General features: G+C 39.6%; 1 long non-coding RNA gene across 1 annotated transcript; it reads left to right on the forward strand.

Moving 5' to 3' along the window:
- The first annotated feature begins 217 nt into the window (after window positions 1-217).
- Window positions 218-19,442, forward strand: LOC132156556 (uncharacterized). The gene is made up of 4 exons (XR_009437464.1): window positions 218-356; window positions 1,738-1,916; window positions 7,568-7,651; window positions 19,061-19,442. It is a non-coding gene; the product is annotated as an uncharacterized LOC132156556 (long non-coding RNA).
- Window positions 19,443-19,761: the final 319 nt, after the last annotated feature.

Below are 19,761 nucleotides of genomic sequence, written 5' to 3' on the forward strand. Positions count from 1 at the left end.
CAACAACTAGATCATATTAAAGTAGGAGGAGCTTAACTGCAGCAAGTCTTTCCCCTTATTCTTTCGTTGATATAATACCACCACCCTATGAGGGGCTCATTATGTTTTCGCCAAGAAAAGTGTTTTCTAAATTTATTCCATCCTTCTCTGTTTTTTTCTCCCTCACTCCATCCATCTCTATTCTTGCATTTCACCTCAACTTTTTTTTATATCCTCTCTGTCTAGACATCTCCAAGCAGAGGTAAAGGAGGGAGGCCAATTACAGAGGTTACAAGCTGCGCCACAATTAAGGAAATGTACAGTTCAGCAGAGTTCAGGGATTAAAAAGGCCTTCAAAACTGGAGAGCCCTGTAAAAGTATGACTCATAATTTTTGCCCAGTAAAGCTGCTGCAAATGGCTGTGTCTGTGATAAGGCGGCTTTTATATGTTGAGTGAGCCGGAGCCCGTATGAAATAATTTACTCATGCGACAGAGCAGTAAACAAGATTACATTAAGGTGATTGTTTAACCCTTTCCCTCATAACATGTCCACAAATTACTGACAGCAGCAGGTTTGAAACAGCCAGCTAAAATGCATTTGAAAGCATAAACCACCGGAATCTCACGCAATGCCGCACATGTGTCATTCTCATCCAGAATTGGGGAGTGTGGATGAACTGCTTGGCAGGGGAGGTAGACCTGGGGTCTGGCGTTAACTGCCCTTAAAACCTTGAGACAAGCGAAGAAGGATGCAGGTTGTGATCTTAATTTCATCCGCCGCTCTAAACTGTTTCGCAGCTTGTCGAAAGGTTGACTCAGCATTCCGTGCGAGCGTCCCATGACAGTGGCGAGATCGAGAGCTGCAGTAGAAGGCTTTTAGCTCCTTACAGAAAGGAGCTCTGTTAGATCCATTGACCTCTGCTGGACAAGGACTCTCTGTCTACACATCTGGCCCCCCTCTTTCCCACCTAGCGCTAGGAGAAAGAGAGCGGGGCGAGCGGGAGGGAGGACAGTAGGGTGTCCTGGGAGAGGCTGGTGGACAGGATGATGTATTTGGAAGAGTGGAGCAGCTGTCCTGTTGGGCCAGAGTGCAGAAGGGCTGTGGAAGCGTGGCCTCATAAAGAGAGGAGACTGGCCCCTGACATCCCAGCCTCTCTCGGATATAGAACAGAGACACACTGCCAAAAAAAGATACACATACTGTCTGCAGCTTGATTAAGTTACAGTAGAAGAGATGAGAGATATGGGAGAGTGTTTATTTCGCCTTGGTTTGCTTCTGCTCTTGCCAGAGCCCTGTCTTCTGCCTTACTGCAGGCTGATCTCTGCTGTATCTATCAGCCCTTTGCAATGCCAAAAGGTCAAAGGTCAGACAGCTTCATGGGTGGCAGGCGGGATGAGGAGTGACAGTAAACCTCAAGACAAGATTATATATCAAGACAAGATCATGTTGTCTGGTATAAACCCAGTGTGTTATATACAAGCCCACAAGTCTGAATTGCAAATTTAGGGCTGTCAAATTACAAATGAAATAAAATTAATTAACTGAATGGTATGCTCATTACCAAAAATTAATTACATTTATTTACATAAATGTTTTTGAAAAAGTTTTTGAAAAAAAGTGTAATGCTTAACATAATATACAGTAACATACAGTAACATAATATAACACGAAAATAAATCAATGAACATAAATGAACATAAATAAAAGGTTTATAAAGATTTTTATCTGAAGTGTTTGTTTTTGTGTTTGTGTCCAGGGCAAAACAGCCAGCTCTCTCTCCCCTGTCTGTGAGCACTCTCTGTGTGCCAAGCAGAGGCACTGTGACATGCTCCCACAAGGCCTCTCATTAGAAACAGAGCTGTCTGGCAAGCTGGACTGTAAACTTTAGAGAGGTCACCCCCATCCTGTTCTTCTGCACTGTAAACAAGCAGAAAGGTTAGTACTGTATCCGTCTGACACTGTCTTATCTCATTAGAAACAAAGGAAACTGCGCTAAGTGCTCTGACAACAGCGGTCATAAAGCAGAGCTCTCCTGAAAACTCCCCCCTAGATAGTCTTTCCATGTGACTTTGGGTTGGGGGTGTTTACCCCATGTGTTGTATGTGTGTGGGCTCATGTTTCTGTGTTTATGGGCACTGATTTGGTCACTGTTTAACTAACTACCTGATGCAATATAGTCCCATAATGCATCATTTTACTGGCATCACACCACCAGTTTACAAATCAGTATTAATGCGAAAATGACTTATTTGCACTATTGGGCATTGCTAATATTAGGCATTTGGAAGTATTATGGAAGTACAGTGGGCTGCAAACAGCAGCTCACATAGACTCACACTGAGAAGTGTGATGATCCCTCTTTCTGTAATCACAAAAAGCATTCACGATCTAAAAACGGATATGAGCTGTATGGTCCTATTTGACTAAATGCAATGGATTCCAAATTTCTCATGTATAAAAATTTCTTACAGTCACATTTTTATGCAAATATTTCATTGTCTCTAATACAGTCACTGGTGTAGTTAACCCCTTTTTTATAGACTTTTTTTTTTTTTGGCTTGTACTGATTCACTTAGCACACAGAGACACGCACAAACACCATTGTACATGTCACTTCTATTGTAAGGACTGCTCCTTTAAAGAATGTGGCTGTGCTAAGTTTCTCTCAGGTATAGATTCATTAGGTTTTGGCCTCCTGCTGCCTGTCTTCTGGTTTGCTGACTGCTAGTGGAAAAAGCCATTTAGCCCACTGAATGTCAAGGTTAGTGCGCAGTGTCCTTGTCATCAGTCTCGGCGGCAGAAGGTCAGGGATAAGCTTTCCTCAAATGGGCAGCGTCAAACAAAAGGGAGGCTGACTTAACTGGCCCAGAGAAAGAAGACCTTCTCTTTCAGTCGATAAACAATCCACTGGGCAAAGCTCTCAGCAGCGTTAACCCTTGCACTGCTGGCCTTATAGTGACAGTCCATGTATGTACAGTATGTGTATGAAGGCCCCTGTAGTTGAAAAGCTTGCCAAGAAGGGTAATGTTTCTCCACAGTGCACTGCACTAAATAGCAGACTTGATCAATGCATGGATAATATATTCATCAGTCAAATGCAAATAATCATCCTTAAAGGGGGGCTTTAATATAAATATGTAATCTTCGCTTAATTGGAGGGCTGTGAAAATCAGATTCCATTACAGAAAACAGCAGGATGGAGAGCCGTGAATATATTTCCCTCTATCAGTTTCGATCAGGTAGAGAGACATGTGTCCGCCACACCTCTATCTAAACAGACATGGAAATGTCATCTCCCGTGTGGTCCCGGCTAGCTCATGTCTCACTCAGCCAAAGGCGGCTCTTCTCTGAGACATAACATCATCTTAACTGTCTCACAACAGCCAAAATGACCAAAACCCATAAAAAGAGCTTTGGGCTGTCAAACAGGGTACATCACATGCTCTACTGGACCCTCGAATATCCAGTCAGAGCTTTCTTCCTGTTAGCAAAACACAACATATGTATGTGCTGCTACAGCGTAGTTCAACAGCACTAGCGACGCAAAGGTCACGGTTTTGATTCTCGGGAAAGACGTGGAATGATCAAACGTATACCTTAAATGCACTACAAGTTTTTTTCAACTGTAAGTTGTACTGGAGGTGACACAAACCGTAGCCCAGACCACCTTTTCATGTGGACTTGGATGCTGTTAGAATCATGAATTTAACAATATTCTAATGTCAAACAGATCAGGGTCCACACCGAAAGCCTTTAAGTTGCTTTGAATAAAATCTTCCAAATGTATGAAAATGTAAAACATTTTTATAAACACACATACAATATCTAGTGGCTGTTGACCTTTCTGACACTTTCATTAAGTGATGTTTAAAAAAAATAATAATAATAATAATAATAAGAAGAAGAAGAAGAAGAAGAAAACCATGTTCTGCCACATTAAATGCTGAAAGACTTCTGCTGCTGCTTGTAATGTTGTGACTAATTAAGGTCTGAACCAGCCCATAGACAAACACATAAAAATGTGTTGCTATGGTTTATTTATTTATTTATGCATTTATTTATTTTACCTTAAGAAGGAGGGAGCAGATGGTAATGGTGGACCAGAGACCAAATGGACAGGTACCATGTAAAAACAAATAAGTAAACGATATTTTGAACTCATTAAAATTTAAATATTATTTCGTCAGGAGTTAACCCCCCCCCCCCCCCCCCCCAAAAAAAAATAAAAGTCCAAACTGTTGCACAACTCTTATTAATGATTTTTTTTTTTCAAACATTCAATTTTATGCCTAATATTCACAAAACGGCAAAATGTTACTTGTCACATTCAGTTAAGAATTGCATAATCACATAAATGATTCAGCCTATATTTAATTAATTTCATTTAATAAATCATGAAACCATTGACAAGTTTTTCCTCGCACTCTTTTACCATTAAAAACTGAGGCATCACTCTTGACTTTTAGCCTTAATGTTCAAAGGTGGTTACGGCCCTGCCACCATCCACTTTCTTTGTATGACAAAAAGCAGCAGGAAAGTTTTGCTAACATGAGGGTGAGTAAAAGATGACAGGAAGTTTCATTTTTGTGTGAGCTGCGCCTTTAAATGTTGTACAATTTAGAAACAGCAGTAACGTAACAATGAGCAGTTTAATAATACATCATCAGATTTCTTCCTGTTGTAGTCTCAGCAGTGTGGCTTGTCATTGTGCCCTTGGGAGGTCTTTGAACACACAGGCCGTGATAATCTCTGCTATCTCCGTGGCTTATTCTCCAGATCTCTCTAATGGCGCGACAGTGTCCACAGTGGCTGCAGTCATCTTAAACGGATGAAGGCAATTCAAGCGGCGGTCACGTAGTAGTGTATTCCCAGTGTCACCTTGTCATTTGGAGCCTGTTTGTGCAGTACTTTGAGTAAAACCGAGGGACGTGTGTGCGGTTCTCCATGAAAGATCTCCTTTGCCCCCCTCCTCCGTCTCCGTCGCAAAGGTCTAAGCAAACACAACTTCGCCCTCCTTCATTAACCTTCCCCTGATCTCTCTCCATCCATAGAATCTCTTTCTCTTTCTCTCTGTCACACACATACACACTTTCTTTCATTCCTCCCTCTCTTTAGCCTCTTACAAGGTTAATGTTTGCACAGATGAACTTAATTAAGGCTTTTTCAAATGACTTTGGCAGTTTGTGTGTTTTAGATTTTTAAGAGGAAAAAAGGATTATTATGCTTGAGGATCAGGCCTATTGTAAAGCAGCGGAGCTGAACTTCTTGTCCAAAGCAGAGTGATGACGTTTGTAAGAGTGTTCCCTGTCCTCTCAGTAGAGCAGTCATTATCAAGGAAAACAGTTTGATATACCGTATTCTTTAGGCCTGAAGTAAATTACAAATATCTTTAGTGATATTTATATAGATAATATTTATCTTATCAGTCTCGATTAATTCTATAATTATGATTCATTCATGTAAATTCAGATTTGTTACTTGTCAGTATTTATGACATGTTGTTTTTATATTTGAAGGTGTTGACCAGTATTTTAGGAAAGGCAGGGAATTGCATCCAAACATATGTGACCCTGGACCTCAAAACTTAATTTGTTGGGGTATATTTTAAGCAATAGCCAAAAAAACACTGGATGGGTCAAAATTATCAATTTTTCTTTTATGCCAAAAATCATTAGGATATTAATTAAAGATCATGCTCCAGGAAGATATTTTGTAAATTTCCTACCATAAACATATCAAAACTTAATTTTTGTTTAGTAATATGCATTGCTAAAAATTCATTTGGACAACTTCAAAGCGATTTTCTCAGTATTTAGATTTTTTTGCACCCTCAGATTCCAGATTTTAAAATAGTTGTATCTCGGCCAAATATTGCCCTATCCTAATAAACCATAGATCAAGCTTTCAGATCATCTATAAATCTCAATTTAAAAAAAAATACACTTAAAGGGTTAGTTCACCGAAAAATGTCATTAACTCACCCTCATGTCGTTCCAAACCCGTGAGACTTCCTTTTTATCTTTGGAACACAGTTTAAGATATTTTAGATTTAGTCCGAGAGCTCTCAGTCCCTCCATTGAAAATGTGTGCACGGTATACTGTCCATGTCCAGAAAGGCAATAAAAACATCATCAAAGTAGTCCATGTGACATCAGAGGGTCAGTTAGAATTTTTTGAAGCATCGAAAATACATTTTGGTACAAAAATAGCAAAAACTATGACTTTATTCAGCACTGTCTTCTCTTCAGTGTCTGTTGTGAGCGCGTTCACTGCAGTGTAGTGATATCCGGTTCGCAAACGAATCACTCGATGTAACTGGATCTTCTTGAACCAGTTCACCAAATTGAACTGAATCGTTTGAAACAGTTCGCATCTCTAATACGCATTAATCCACAAATGACTTAAGCTGTTAACTTTTTTAATGTGGCTGACACTCCCTCTGAGTTCAAACAAACCAATGTCCCGGAGTAATTCATGTACTCAAACAGTACACTGACTGAACTGCTGTGAAGAGAGAACTGAAGATGAACACAGAGCCAAGCCAGATAATGAACAAAAGATTGACTCGTTCTCGAAAAATCATTTACACTGTTAAATTATGTTAAAAAGCATCAGTTTACACACTACAGCTATTTAGAGGTCCATTAGTCTGAAAGAATGATCCTGGATCAAAAGCGCATGTTTCATAATTTCCTTACAGGGTCTATGACCACACATGACCTCTCTGTGATGCCTGGCTGTTTCTGTATTGGAAAAATGAACAGATAAATAACCCTGACCCTAATGATGACAAGGTTAGGCTGGGGTTGAATCATGTGAAAGGCCTCAGCAGCAGTCACAAGGCAGATCAGAAAGCAACAGTCTCGCCCTGAGGCGACCTCTGCATCTCTGAGCCTCTTTTCAAAATGAGAACATATCAGTGCTGTTTTCTCTTTTTCTGTCATGCCTTTTAGTTGACCTTTGACCTTGCTGACAGAGTGCTTTAGGGTGACAGAAGAAGCACTTGTGTAACAGGCCTTCCTGGTCACCCGAGTTGCCACACAAACACCAAAGTCCTGTTTACTGCAATTTCCTGATTGTATTTGTATGAATTCAATCATCTTGCTATATAATACAGATTTTTTTAAGCATCTGCGACCCACCTGTGATAAATTCCTGCTGGAGTTATGGTATGTGTGTTGTGATCATTTCGTGCTGAGGTCTCTTGTTCTAAAGAAACTGTGTATGGTGAATGCCAGAACCACTGACCATCTCTAATGGTTTGTTTGTGTTTATTGTTGTGGAAGTGAGAAGAGCCACTGGGTGATACATGCAAGAGGAGGTTAAATGTTCAGCCACTGGAACTCTGCATTAATTAGTGCACCCAGGTGCCACATCGCACTGTGACTCACTCTTACTGTCCCGCACCAACACGTGACTGACCAGAGACCACTGTTTCAACTCACCCTACTGCCTCTCTCATCTAGTCTTCTCTGTCCTCCTCTTATTTGCCAAAGTTCACTGTACTTTTTACCCAGCAGTTTGTTTTATGTTTTGTCATTGATCTAATTAATGTCTAAAGGCTGTTTACTGTTCTCTCTGACCAGGCGTTCTGTCTGTCCACACCAATGAGGTTTATAATACCTGAAAAAGTATGTTCTGATTTGAAAATCTGCCATCTTGACATGAAGGTAAGTCTTTTAGGGTAACTTTAAAAAATGTGTTCAAAAGCAATATATGTGTTGGTTGCTTTTGGTTATGCTGGTTTAAGTAGAATATACAGCTAACACTGAACCGAAAAGCAAATGACCAACAAAATGTGACATGGCTGGTTAGGTCATTCTTGTTAAAAACATTTGTTATAAATGAATGAGATACTAGCAATTCACTACTGTTGTTTTTTGTTAGATTTTTTATAAAAAATTTCAATTGATCAAAAGTGTGTGTAAAGACATTAATTGTTACCAAACAATGTTGTTTTCAAATAAATGCTGTCCTTTTGGAATTTCTGTTCATCAAAGAATCCATCTTTCACAGTTTCAACAAAATAAACAAGAAATGTGTTCCCTGAGCAGCAAATACGCATATTAAAAATAAATATTTTACATTTTAAATATATTAACATGTAAAAGTTATTATAATAATGTTGTACAATATTTCAGTATTTACTGTAGATTTCATCAATTAAAGCCTTAGTGAACACAAGTCTTCTTTTGACAACTTTAAAATATCTTACCCACTCTAAACGTATGTATGATGAAATTTATTTTGTTATACAGCAACTTTAACAATCTCTTAAAGGGACAGTTCAAATTAAAATGTGATGTTTATCTGCTAACCTCCAGGTCATCCAAGATGTAGGTGATTTTGTTTCTTCAGAACACAAACTGAGATTTTTAAGCCAAACGGTTGCAGTCTATCAGTCTTATAATGTAAGTGGATGGGAATCACGAGTAAAACATACAATTAAAAAAAAAAAAAACATACAGTACACAAACAAAACCAAATTAAACCCTGAGTTTGTGACAATATATTAATGTGTAAAGACACAAAACGATCATACTGTGCAAGAAACTAAACAGTATTTATATTGTTTTTTTTTTGTTGTTTTTTTAACCTCTGATTCACGCAATGTCCGAACTGTTAGAACTAGAACTATTAGTGCATTACCGCCACCTATATCTCAAATGGACTATTGACACTCTATGTACAATCTCAATTAGGAGTGTCAATGGTCCATTTCAGAGATAGGTGGTGGTTGTGTTTAAGCCGTGATTCCCATCAACTTACATTATAAGAGTGATAGACTACAACGGTTTGACTAAAAAATCCCAGTTTATGTTCTACTGAAGAAGCAAAGTCACCGACATCTTGAATGCCCTGGGGGTAAGCAGATAAACATAATTTTTTTAATTTTGGGGTGAACTATCCCTTTAATGGATAAATATGCTATTTAGAACTATATATGAAAGGAGCAGCTATGGCCTAATGGTTAGAGACTTGAACTAGTTACCCGAAAGTCGCTGGTTCGAGTCTCGGTGCTGGCAGGAGTTGTACGATGGGGGGAGTGAATGAACAGTGCTCTCTTCCACCCTCAATACCCATGGCTGAAGTGCCCTTGAGCAAGGCACTGAACCCCCATTTGCTCCCCAGGCGCTGAATATATAGCTGCCCACTGCTCTGGGTGTGTATTCACTTCTCACTGCTGTGTGTATGCACTTGGATGGGTTCAATGCAGAGCACCAATTCAGAGTATGGGTTACCATACTTGGCAAATGTCACAACTTTTTTCACACTTTCATATGGAGTGTAGTTACAGCCTTTACAAGGATCTTCTAAAACATCCTGTAATTGGTCGAGGTCATGACTGATTCCAAACTTTAATTTAGAGCACTTTTTGCTTATGCTTTTTCATGTCAGGTCTGTTAGGAAAATATGTTGGAACAGGCAGATGTAATGAACAGAAAGTGAAATATGTTTCTTTAAAGCATCTAGAGGGTAAAAGAGAGAGCAGTAAGGAACGGAAAGTGGGAGGGAAGGTTTTAGCGATCTCTGTGTGTCTGTCTGCAAAGGAAGTGATGGAAGGGAACAGAATCCTCTCATGTCAAAGAGGTGCAGAGACAATTCAGTGATTTTAGTTTTTTTTTTAAACCCACACATATTCATACACCCATAACAGCATCCTCCTGATTCCTTCTTCCTAACCGTATATGCACTTCTTCCACTACTGTACGTTATAAATTCCAGAAGAAAAGGCCACTTATTCTGTCATAAATCTCCTCTCGCCAGTTTCAAATTACAAAGATGTATTTGCAAAAAGTCCATGCCAAGTGCAGAAAAAAGGCATGATAAAATAAAGAAAAAACTCCCCATCCTTTTATGAGTCAACATGGTGCATACGGTGGGTGGTTTGTATCTGCATACACTTCTTTTTTCAGGCAGGGTGACGGTGTGCACCCGCTTCAGTGGCACTGACAGCTTCCGCACCCTGATCTCATCTGTTCCAGCCTGTGCACTCCACAGAAACTATTTAACTTTCATTAAACAGTGTTTGATATCACCTCAGAGAAGAGACGCAAGCTGTGCAAATGCTCATCTGCTCCCTTTCATTCGATTCGATTCTTTTTTTCCTCTCCCAGGCTGTGACTTTCTCATAGTCCTTGTCTTGTATTATCCATCTCATTCCTTCATTTGCACTCTTTCACACTCTTTCGCTCAACTGCTCATCAAAACCCCCTCTTCCCTCTGTCAGGCCTGTTCTGACTGACTAAATGGCAGACCTTTGAAGCTGCAGTTAGATTTCTTCATGCCTTTGTACTTGTTTCATAGTGTTGAAACAGTGATTCATGTACACCTCACACAGCCTCCATTAATTTCATGTAATGTAGCTTTTATCTCACTAGCTGGGACGACTATCTCCAGCACTGTCTCTGAGGTCAGCATCTTGCTCACGGACTATTGCTTTCTCTTTCAGTTACTATTTTCCTTCTTATTTTCATTTATTTTTCTCTTTCTCACTCAGGGCCAGCCTGTGGGTTTGTGGGGCCTCAGGCCAGATCAGTGAAAGAATGGCCATAACATAATAACATCTATAGAACCTCTGCAACATGATGAGTGGTTTTCTTCTTTTTAAGAGAAAGCACTAGAAATAATCGAGTAATAAGCTATTTCTGCTATATCTGACCCTGAAAAAAATGAGTAACCTGATGTATTTAGGTTGATTCAGTCACACACACACACACACACACACACACACACACATATATATATATATATATATATATATATATATATACACACACACACACACACACACACACATAGATACAGACAGACAGACAGACAGACAGACAGACAGATAGAGATAGATAGATAGATAGATAGATAGATAGATAGATAGATAGATAGATAGATAGATAGATAGATAGATAGATAGATAGATAGATAGATAGATAGATAGATAGATAGATAGATAGATAGATAGATAGATCGGAAATTAAAATAAACAGCATTTAGTTGCAATAGAGATGTTTTGTAATGCTATATATGCTTTTACTCTCACTTTTGATCAGTTGAATCAATCGCTAAACAAAAGTTTAAATCTCTTTCAATAAAAAGAAAAATCTTACTGACCCAATAATTTTGGTACTATATATAGCACCTGTAGGAAAGAACGGCCCTGTTTTTATTACTTCTCTATCTTTCTGTCTCTCTCAGTTTCTTTTGTTTCTCTTCATAGGTGTATTTCTATTAGAGGTAGCAGCAACTTCAAATCTCAACTGGAAATGATTAGGAAAATAGTGTAGGTGATAGATGTAGCCTCAGGGTGATTCTCTCTTATTTCTTTATTTCTGTCCTTTGCGTGGTTCTCCGGAGCAGGGCGACACAGATCCACTGATTGGTGGAGTTTGGATCAGAGCACAGGAAGAAGTCAAGCTAAGCAGTCACGAGCAAGAGAACATTCGGCTCCTCTCTCATCTGCCACATACTTGACCCAAAGTAACACCGCTTTGACAGAGCATCACAGCTTTTCTGTTTAAGATAGAGCCTAGTTTTAGGAAACTGTGATTATGAAAGACATCCAGTCATAGATGTCCTTTGTCTCTTTTCCAGCTTTGTTGAAAAAGGCTGACAGAAGCTCACTTCTGGTTACGTTTTGCGAACTGTCACTCCTCCCGAAGATAACACCCTTGCACAGAGGCTCGGAAATGCCAAGGTTCAAGTTTACAATTTAAAAGTTTAAATGCAGAACCACGGGTCACCGTGGGCCAAAGTAAAGGTCAATGCCATGACGACGGCTGTTGGATATTGCTCACTCGGCACCTCAAGTTACATATTCTTTCTTTATCTATAATTTCTGGCATATCAGAACTGCAAGTCTATTTATGGCAAAAAAAAAAATATATATAATAATAATTTCATAGCACATCAAAACCCTAACCAGGTCTTTGCAATTTCTCAGATGAGTAATATGTTATTTGCAGAGAAAGCTATGCATGAGGGTGTTTCTGATTCTGTGTGTTCTTACAAGAAGCTGGGCCATAATTATGGAATAAGCAATTCGGCGTGATAGTCCCACTGTGCGATCTTCTGAGCGAGCATAGCAGGAGATACGAAGGCACTGTGTCCCGGCAGGGACTGGATCTCCTTGTCTCTCCCGTCTTCTTTTCCAAAAGGACATAAAAACATCCCAATAAATCTGTTTAATACATATATGTAATGATTAACTATCAGCGGCTCCACTATCTGCAGATAGAGAGGCCTTAAAAAGCAAAGCATATTGGCTTCGCTCCGTGCCAAGGCGCATCCCTATCCCCCTTCTCCCCCTTCCGGGCCTCTGACGCTGGGCTCACTGGTAGTGCTCTTCCCTGCAGGGGGCCCCGGAGCTGGGCTTGTCCTGACACTGCAAACATATGTAAGGACACCTGAGCTACGGCCTCCAGCCTCCCGGCACCAAGGGTTAATTTTCCACCCAGCCGTGCGGCAGCCAGACTTGGCCAAGTTTCCTGTCGCCCACAGTGCACACCAACTGTGTTTGGGAGCCAGCAAACAACATTAATCCTGCCCCTATGACGGATCGCATATGCAAAATGTCCGCCACCCTACGCGTTCACACAGCCAGGCAGGTACGGGGACAGGAAGAAAAGACGACATAGTTGGACAGAGAGGAAGAAAGATTACAAGAGAGGAGGAGGAGGAGGGAGGCTGGAAACTGTACTTCATCACGCTACTGGAAGTTTCAATCTTCCTTTTGTCTTTAACATTTCAGGTGTCGATGTGTGCGATGCCAGGAAAGGTCAGGAGATGATTTACTGAACATTTATGGAGGCTTTATCTTCAGTCCTTGTCACCAAGTCGGGCGATGCTTCATAGTGGGTCGCCAAACAGACGTGGAAAAAGAGAGAGCATGACAACACCACAACCCCTGAGTTCCGCAATGACACAGTGAGAAAACAAGAATGTGCTCTTTCATTAGCAAAGCACCGCTGAGAATAAACACTCTCATTTTTTCTCCTCATCCCATTCCCTCTATCTCTAAGAGGGGGAGTGGAGTTCTGGTATAGGCGTTTCTCTACAGGGTTTCCTCTTTTGTGTGTCCATTATGAAACCTCAGCGTGAGAGCCATGTTCATGCGTCCGTGACTGTTCTACAGAATTGAACAATGTCGTCTAAAGTGCAACAAAGTGACACTTTGCCTAACTTTTCTTTCATGTCGTGTCCTGTATGGTAAGCAGCAGAGCCGTGTGATGGAAATGACAAAGCAAATTCTGTTCTGTAGATTTGAGAAATTTCAGTTGGGTAATTTTTGTTCATTTTTAAATTCCATATTCAGTGTGATTTCTATATGACAGTGTTTTTAAAGGCTTTTGGGGAGGCTTATTGTTGTACTGTGCATTATCTCTCTCTCTCTCTCTCTCTCTCTCTCTCTCTATCTATCTATCTAGATCAGATTCCCATTCATTATGTTGAATTATTTAATAGCAACTGAATTCAGCTACTTACATCATTAAGCCTGGAACCATCGACATCGTCAATGGTCTAAGTAGATGACGCCTCTAGACACACTCGGTGGAGGTTTTTACAGCATGTGCTTATTTTGTAATTACAGAGAAGATCTTCACTTCCAAAAACATTGTGAGCAAAAGTTTATCGTAAACCAGTTATACCTAAGGTCTCTACGGTCTCACAATGCTTTTTGGAAACGTGACCCACTGGCATAAAGTTGATGTTAGAGGCTCTGTATTTGCAAATTCAGGGACCATCTCTAAAGTTAAATACATTGGTATACACGTTTCTTGTTCTAATAACATTTTAAGAGAATAGCTAACAGTCACAAAACCAACTGTAAAGTGTTCTTTTACGAGTGAGGTATATTCAGTAATAATTACATATGATTTGAGTTTATTTTATAAATGTAAAAAAATCGAACACATATACCAATGTCGTATGTAACCTTAGTGATGGTCTCCATACTTGCGAATATTGAGCGTCTAGCACAAAACCAACTTTATGCCAGTGGATCGCATTTCCAAAAAGCATGGTGAGCCTGAGTAGACTGGAGACGTTTAGTGCAACTGGTTTTATGATAACCTTATGCTCACAATGTTTTTGGTAGTCTTTTCTCTGTGATTACAAACTGAAGACAAGCCTTAGAAACCTCCACCGAGTGTCTAGAGACGTCATAAAAACTCATCAACGATGTTGTTGGTTCTGGGCTTAATGATGTAACTATGAGAATAAGTAACTGAATTCAGTTGCTATAAAATAATTAGAAATAATAATGTGAATCTGTGAAATTATATTGGATCTCTCCAGTTGATCTGGCACTACAAGACTAAAACATGGGCACAACATACTCGCAAATCGGATGCTTCTGCGTGAGCTCTCAACCAATGAATCATCATCGATCCACAAGGACCGCCTCCCTTATTTCCATGTTGCACACGGAAAGTAAAAAGAAATAAATTAATAAATCAATCTAAAATAAATACATGTGGGAATATATTATATGTATGGAAATACATATAATAAATAAATAAATAAATAAATGCATGAATAAATACATTTAAAATGAATAAATAAATAATTACATAAAATGAATGAAAGTATAAGTAAATAAAAGTTAAAAAGAATAAAAATAAATGAAAAATAAATACATAAAGGAAAAAAGTAATTTAAAATATACATTCAGGATTAAATTTTATTACAAATGAACTATTTTTGTTTTTATCACATAATTTATTTATTTATTTTCCTCTTATTACATTTATTTAGTTATCTATATATTAATTTATTTATTTTTAATTTCTGCAGGTTTGGTCCTCCATAGGTCAGGCATCATCATATTGACGGGGTAATCGGCCAGTCATAGAGAGGCTGTACCTCACGTTACTTTTAATTTGCATACTGCCTTACCATACCATACCATACCCCCTCACATCCTTTGCTTTAGGACAGGGTTACTCAATAGGCGGCCCGCGGGCCACATCCGGGTCACGAGAGAAAAATGCCGGCGCTAATTTCAAATAAAGTAATGAAAATTCAAACACAGCATCAGAAATCACTAAAACATTCATTTACATCGTGTCTATACCGGACGCGAGCGAAATACTACAGAACTTATAATCAGTGATGCTGTCTGCACTGGATGCGGTGCAGCGCCGTGCGGAAAAACCCTTGCTGAATCGTTATATTTATGATGTGCTGACACAAAGTTCAAATGATTTGCAATGCTTTGTTGCGTCCAGTGTAAATATACGATGTGATAGCAAAAACATGGCGAGTGTAAAGAAGCGTGGAGACTGAAAATAGATGATTCAGATGTGAATGGACTGAAAAGTTTTCAGTGAGTGATACCATCTTTGTTATGGATGCTTGTTCGCAGTAAGTTCACATTATGTTCGCTTTAGCATAATTTACTTTCAAGATCTGAGGTAAAATATCTATTGTTGCTTTCACTATGCCACCAGAGACGTGAGCTGCCGGGCCCGAGGTCCGGACGAGAACAGCACCCGTTTACACGGCCATCAGGCCAGGATGCCAGGCCGTCTGTCCCCTGTAAGCGCCGCGGCTAACGAGAAGGATGCGGCCACTAGAAGAAGCCGCTGCCCCTCGCGCCCCAGACCGCAGTAGCCTATATTGTATTTCATGTAGCATATTTCTTCTATTTTTGTATTGTAGATTTTATTTCTTATTTACTATTGTATTTTTATCCATTGCATTCTCAGAGAAAATCCTGCTGTTAAGCAAATAACAGTCTCCAGTACTTTAGAAATGAAGGACTCTCGACTGACAGACTTTTCTCCTCAAGACTTTGTGCCTTTCTCTCCGTGTCTCATTTGTCCTACTCAGCTTGCTTCATCATCTCGCCTTAGTCGAACACCGCCCAGACCCAGCACGTCTTCTCCACGTTCTTCTTTCACTTCTTTCTTTTAACTCGCTCCATAAAACCAGTGTCAGAACACTTTGCTTTTTCTTTGGCCCGCATTATTCATATTAGAAGATGTCCTTGTGTTGTTTGTTGAGTTCATCTGTATTACAGCTTTGATGCAAACCTTGATTGAGTTAAAGTTGTTTTCTTCCATAGCGTAAATAATTTTGTTTGCTGAGTAGTATTCAACAGGCAATTCTTAATTCAAGGGCTTATTCAAAACTTGTTTTCTTGTCTTTCCATTGCATTGACATTACAAGGTCATGCTAATGACAGCCTGTCATTGTGGTGGAACTGGCTTTTTAAATATGGAAAATGTTTCTTTAAATGCAGTTTAAAGATTATGTATTTGAATTTAAGGGGAATCACAGAACCTTGAAAGATGGGGTAGAATAATTCCGTTCAAGTACCATGCAATCAATATAAGCCAGAGGCATATAAAATATCATTACTTGTACTTTGCATTTATTTTTGATTGTTTGTTATTATGCACACTATGTAGGTTGCAAGGTCTAAGGTCACCAGAATTACAAAGTGAGTTTACTTTCGTTCATGTTATGTTCGGCAGCGTGGTCAAAAGGCAAAGTTCATAACATTTAGACTCGCGGTCCCAAAAGCTCATCAGAATTTCCACAGGCCCATCCCAGAAGAGCCTGAAAAAAGTATAACTACTGAAAACAGCATTATTTCAGAAACAACCAAGGGTGACAAGAGGTTTTCATTGCAGATTAAAAATCAATGATCTTTTCAGCTTGTGCCGGCAAGGGTTAGCGCTGCAGAGAAAGAAACGGCTTTCACAACAACCATTTGATTAACCTGGATGATTTTATGTGCTGATAGCGTCCACGGTGAGCAAATCATTATTAGATCTCATTTTCTGCACGGAAAAAAACCAGTGAAGCTTAGCTCCACGCCGTGCCCTGTGCATTGAATTTCTGTCTTTGACTTAAATAGGAATAAAGATGAGAGGAGAAACAGTGTGAAAACTCGGCGTAGATGTGGCGAGCCAGGGAGAATGGGCTCTCTGCACATATGGTGGCTAAGGAGGGCATTGCCCGCTGCAACCACAACGTCCGTGTTTGTGTGTGGCACAGAGACAAAGGCATAAACTTCCTGCAGCAGAGGATCTGTGAGTAATGGATCTGGAATACGCAATATCCACACACTCATCACTCCTCATCCTCCATAGCCAAGGTCACCGAAATACTCTGCATTACCTCTACATCTCACTCCTTCTCCGTAGTGCACTTTCATTCTCGCTCCCTCTGTCAGGGTGGCCACGTAGCCCTCTCACCCCGCCAAGAGCAGGCGGGCGAGCGAGTGAATGTGTCTCAGGGTTGCTGCTGCGAGCGCTTGATCTGAGAAGCAGAATGGATGGGAGTGTATTGTCAGACTGTCATTCAGCTGGTCTGCAGCAGCAGTAAGCCTTCACAAAATATTAAACTGCTTTCACCACATAAAAGCCGTCCTCTCATACTGCTGACATATGGCTTGAAAAGCCGCCTCTGGTTTGTTTTGGAGAGGTGGAAATTGAACACAACGGCTATTTGAAGTGGGTCGAGACGCTTTTCTGAGGCTGAATATACCAATGACAGTAAAGAGAGAAGAAAGCAAAAGCCTTGCTATTACAACCTGTGAGGTTTTGAATGTTACCATTGGAGGCACGAGGGGAAGGGGATCGAGCTGAGACTTGCATGTGTGTCAAGTGGTGTGAAACCTCGAACATCGACCACCAGCTCTCGCCGAAAGAGCAAAACATGGGCCCTTCTTCACAAATGGTATAACAATCATCTTGGTATCTAGTCACAAGTGGTTGGAGAAGATCTAGTCTCTTCTGAATATGTCAGCTCAGACATTACTATCTATGTCAGTGTGTTAATTTGTGTTGATAACCCCCCCCCCCCCCCCCCCCCAAAAAAAGAATCTTTTATACTTAGACAGTACCTTACACATCAAGTCAAGCCACCTTTATTTATAGTGCTTTAAATAATGCAAATTGTCAAAGCAGCTTTACTGCATTAGTGTGTCAATAATGCAAGAGGACAATAACAAAGTCAATTTTTCAATTACATGTAATTAATACAATTTAAATGAATTAAAATGTTTTTAAATTAGCTTTTATTTTTATATTTTCGGTTTTAATTTTAGTTTGGATTTTAATATTTTTGTTGTGCTGTTGTCATTTCTGAGCTTTAGTTATCTAGTACTCCAACTGTTAGTTGTTAATAACAACTTACTTAATAACAACACCGCTCCGAATGTGAATTACATGATCGAATCACAAAATATTTTGCATCCCATTTACACTTGTTTTTAGTGCTGGCCACTCAAGATTGGATTACCTGTGACAAGTGTAAATAGGGCAGTGGAGGTGTTCTTGCAAACTTCTGCCAGTTCACCTCACCTCCTCTGTGCTCATTTTTACACTTACATGAAATCTATCCCACACCCTCCCAAGCAGTCCTGGCTTAGAGAGAGATAACAGTGGATTTGGTCCCGGCTGGGCCAACGATTTCCACATTGAAACTGCTATTCATATCAGAGAAGCTGCCTGAACATCAGGCAAGAGAAAAGGTGTGAAATTGCGCGACCAATCTGCAGAGTTCTGGGCAGACAGACAGTGTAAGACTGTCCAGGTGTCTTATAATATGAGGATTAGAGGTTTGCCAAGTATTGAGCAGCACAGGCCTGATATGAAAAGAGGGATGGAGAGAGAGAGAGAGGGAGACTTACTGAGGACTTCAGAGACATCAGAGCAACTGCCTGTGCTGGCAGAGTGCCACAACCAAGACCATCATTTTCAACCCCCAAATTAGAGAGGTGACCATCTGACAATAAAACAGCCTGTGGAGAAGAGAAAAAAAAGAGTCAGACTTCCATTATAAATATTAATCAAATGGAGGCCTTTCAGAGATGGCATTTCTCTGCAGGAAAAGATGTAGTACTTGCCTGTCAGGGCAGCAATGGAGGTCAGCATGGCCTTTCCCTTGAGTCAAACTTGATTTAGCCCTTTTTGCCAGTATACAGTATAGAAAGTTTGAAACCATAAGATATTAAAATAAATTCGTAAACAGACTGAGAAAAAACAACCGAGAAAAGTGTATTATTCTTATGTTGAGATGGAAAATGGTAATGTTATATCCTCCTCTGTTCTATTGTTCTTCTGCAGGTCTTTAACCAGTCCGACTCTTGGCAGGTACAGAACACTAAAGGACCATTTTATTTCTAAATGAGTCTGAATGGCGCACTACAAAGACTGGAAATGCTGCTGCCCTTTCATTTTAAATGGTACGTTGGCATTTAACATTACACATGTCAGCAGAACTTCACTCTCCATATATGGCTTCTTAATGTATGTGTATTTGTCCACAGCCACTTATGATATTAGCTGTTGTCATCGGCAGTGGAAAGGGACATTTAACATGCAGATATAAAAAAACACTCTTTTTATCATAAATTAATTTATAAACTACATTCATAAACTCCCACCTTTTTATATAGCCTCCTCCACATCCTGTAGCACAAATAATATACTTTTACACACAGAAATAAAAAACCTGCAGTATAGAGAGAGAGAGAGAGAGAGAGAGAGAGAGAGAGAAACGATATGTATATATATTAAATCACATCTTTGTAATAAGATCATCCCTCTCTGTTTTTTGAGTATACACTATGTGCTTTTAAGGCAATATACATTTTTAAGCATTTAATAAGTGAAATGATGGTTATAAATAAGGTTTTCATTTCAAGTGTGTTTATATAATGTCAATAATTTGCATTATGCCATCTTGAATTTAACTTAAAAAAATAGCTTAATATGTCATTACAAGCTCGGGGTTATGAAAAGTGCTTCTTAGAAAGACAGTTAAA

Source organism: Carassius carassius, chromosome 14 (genome assembly GCF_963082965.1).
Source record: "Carassius carassius chromosome 14, fCarCar2.1, whole genome shotgun sequence".
Lineage (NCBI taxonomy): Eukaryota > Metazoa > Chordata > Actinopteri > Cypriniformes > Cyprinidae > Carassius > Carassius carassius.